The sequence below is a fragment of the Pinus tabuliformis genome, chromosome 1_1, assembly GCF_031772625.1.
Source record: "Pinus tabuliformis cultivar Carrire ecotype Pingquan chromosome 1_1, CPIR1, whole genome shotgun sequence".
In the NCBI taxonomy this organism is placed as follows: domain Eukaryota; kingdom Viridiplantae; phylum Streptophyta; class Pinopsida; order Pinales; family Pinaceae; genus Pinus; species Pinus tabuliformis.
Genome location: NC_142297.1, coordinates 648,195,486 through 648,199,128, shown reverse-complemented (window position 1 = coordinate 648,199,128; position 3,643 = coordinate 648,195,486). Strand labels below are relative to the sequence as shown.

The window sequence follows — 3,643 nt, the reverse complement described above, 5'->3', positions numbered from 1 at the left end:
GATGAGGAGAGAAGCCATGGGTTTCATGGATAGGGAGACAGTAGGGTTGGTCGGTAGGGAGTTTACGAAGTTAGAGAAAGGGCTTTGAAAATTGCCACACTTACAAGGAATACCCTTCTCACAAAACTCGAGGGCATAAATTTTCTAAAAGGTGCTTACAAGTGGTGGACGCTTTTCGCAAGAAACATATACAAGTGCTCTAATGATTTCATTAGATTAACTGATTTTCAAATCTAAATGACCGACACCATGTGTTGATGTGGTGCGTCTTCCGATCTACCTGGTTGAAAGTGGCATACTGCCTGAAAATCTCCCCGGCCACCGAGGCCATTAATAAAGTAATCCAGCTAAGAACTTCTGATAGGAAAGAACCGGTTGCAGCCTATAAAAATACATTCCCTCGACACCTCTGCCCAATTTCCAGTTCTTTCCTGAAGAACAAGCAATCAAATAAGCCATCACTCTGAAGAATCACACCCACAACGCTCTGCAAGCTTCAAATCCCACACAATTGTTCTGCAAAGAAAGTCACCGGCAACGAATGGCACCTGGAAACGAATCCCACACAATCGTTCTGCGGCAGAGGGAAAAGGGAATGAATGCGACATGGAAAAACCTCACCCACGATGTAATCAGCCAATCAATTTGCAACAGAGGTAAGAGGGAATAAATGTCACTGTAACTGTATAAATAGATATAGAAGGGAGATGGCGCCATTAAACGGTATTCAACATATCATTCCCAACCGTCGATGCTATTACTCGTCGCCACTCTCATTCATTCAAAAACTCCACCCCGCTTCCGCTCCAACTCGCGACATTTCATTTCATCTTTTTCTTGTCTTTTCTACCTTTTTTAAAATGGGTTTAATCAGTCAAATCATGTTATAAACCAATCACAAAAGAAACCTAACCAATTTTATCATTGTCAATGATAATAGAAGTTTCACCACTGGCCATGAATGTTATGCAAAAGAACTTTCGCTGGCGCAGGGAGATTGCGAGCTGAAATTATATCTTTGATTATAAGCCGAGCTCTCTCTGGACTATGATTTACGGAGACACGAAATGACAAGCTAATGATAGGACCATGCCATTATGGAATGGTAGAGAGATGCTTCACTCTCACACTCTCAAAGCCTTTATCTGCACTCATATTAATACTGACATTAACACCATCACTAGGGATGTGGGAAGACTGTGCGAGAAGGGCCAAATCAGAGAGGCGCTTACCATTTTGCAGTCCACGGACAGGCCACATTCCACTGCTTATACCTCTGTCTTGCGTGCCTGCAATAGCAGAAAAAGGCTCCCAGAAGGAAAGCTAGCCCATGCTCACATGATTCAAAATCAATTTCAATACCAAGATGTTTTTTTGGCAAACACACTCATTAACATGTATCTGAAATGTGGAAATATGGAATTTGCATGCAAAGTGTTTGACGAAATGGCTGAACGAAATGTAGTCTCGTGGACTGCCATGATTGCAGCTTATACAAAACATGGGCTTTCTGCTGAAGCTTTGAACCTGTTTTCTCAAATGCAACGGGCAGGCGTGCAACCAAATGAGTTCACATTCGCTGGTGTGCTCCCAATTTGTGCCAGTTTGGCAGCACTGGAAGAGGGCAAGGAGGTACATGAAAGAATAATCACAAGTGGGTTTGCATCCAATGTCTTTGTGGGGAGTTCCCTTGTAGATATGTATGTAAAATGTGGAAGTTTGGAAGATGCACGGCAAGTGTTTGACAAAATGTCTGAACGAGATGTGGTTTCATGGACTGCCATGGTTGCAGGGTATGCGCAGGGTGGGCTCTTTGACAATGCCTTGGAGCTCTTTCACAAAATTCCCATGCGAGATTCCGTGGCATGGAATGCTATGATTGCAGGCTGTGCAAAGAGTGGGCATGTGGAGCAAGCTCTGGAGCTCTTTGAGCAGATGCCAGAGCGGAATGTTGTGTCGTGGAACGCTATGATTGCAGGATTAGTGCAAAATAGGCGGGTTCTTGAGGCCCTGGAGCTGTTTGGGAAAATACCTGAGAGAGATGTGGTCTCATGGAATGTGATGATTGGCGCATTTGTGCACATTGGGCAATTTGATGAAGCTCTGAGGTTCTACCACCAAATGCAAGTTACAGGTGTGAAACCAGATATGGACACTCTTTCCAGTGTTTTGCCAGCATGTGCCAATTTGGTAGCTCTGGTGCAGGGCAAAGAGATCCATAGAGATGTAATTAAAAAGAATTTTCAGTCAGATGTTTTTCTGGGAAGTGCACTGATAGATATGTATGCCAAATGTGGAGCAATCGAGGATGCACGCCGGGTTTTTGATAAAATGTGTAATCCAGATGTGGTCTCCTGGAATGCGATGATCGTAGGGTATGCAATGCATGGGTGTGGTGGGGAGGCTCTCAAACTCTTCGAACAAATGCAACTATCCGGCACAAACCCAGACAAGGTCACCTTCATTGGTGTTCTTTCTTCCTGCTGTAATGCAGGCCTAGTGGATGATGGGTGGTGTTACTTTGATCAAATCAGTAAATATTATGGTATGGCACCTGTGGTTGAACACTACTGTTCCATGGTTGATCTTCTTGGCCGTGCTGGGCACTTGGACGAGGCACGAGATTTTATTGATAAAATGCCTATAAAACCTGATGCTGCTGTGTGGGGATCCTTGCTGGGTGCCTGTAGAATGCATAAAAACATAGAACTAGGAAAATGTGCAGCAGAATGCCTTCTTGAGTTAGAACCTGAAAATGCAGCACCTTATGTGATGCTGTCAAATATCTATGCAGCATCTGGTGAGTGGAATGAGGTGGAGAAGGTAAGAAAAATGATGAAAGACAGGAAGGTCAAGAAGATGCCTGGTTGCAGTTGGATTGAGGTCAATAGCAAGGTGCACACTTTTCTTGTGGGAGATAGATCACACCCACAGACAGAGGAAATCTATGCAGAGTTAGAGAAATTGTATGGAAAGATAAAGGACGAAGGGTATGTGCTAGATGCAGACCATGTGTTGCATGATGTGGAGGAGGAGCAGAAGGAACATAATATCTACCACCATAGTGAAAAGTTGGCTATTGCTTTTGGGATCATCCATGTACCACAAGGAACACCAATCAGAATTGTCAAGAACCTGAGAGTGTGTGCTGACTGCCACTTAGTTACAAAGTTAATATCCAAGATTATTGCAAGAGAAATCATTGTGAGGGATAGCAACCGTTTTCACCATTTCAAGGGCGGACAATGTTCTTGTGGAGATTATTGGTGATGATGTGTGGCCATAGCAGCTTTCTTATACCTGCTATGGCCCATGGATTATAGAAGTCAAGTTGTACATTATTCTTTCTGGAAAAACGTTGCAATTGGAGAGCTGACATATTTATTTTGTCCAACACTGGTTCATCACCATCCAAAATCTTATTGAGAGGGAGATGCATACCATGTGTTGAATGACATAAGCGGAGCAGAAGTAGCACATTATTTAGCATCATAGTCGAAGGTCGGCTATTGCATTTGGGATTATTAACACACCACAAGGAACCCATATCAGAATTATCGTGAACCTTAGAGTGTGTGCTGACTGCCACTTGGTTACAAAGTAGATATCCAAGATTGCTGCAAGATAAATTATTGGGAGGGAT

At 43.3% G+C, this 3,643-nt stretch overlaps 1 pseudogene; it reads left to right on the top strand.

Annotated features, from left to right (window-relative positions):
• Positions 1 to 247: 247 nt before the first annotated feature.
• Positions 248 to 3,364, top strand: LOC149215044 (putative pentatricopeptide repeat-containing protein At3g13770, mitochondrial pseudogene; annotated as a pseudogene).
• Positions 3,365 to 3,643: the final 279 nt, after the last annotated feature.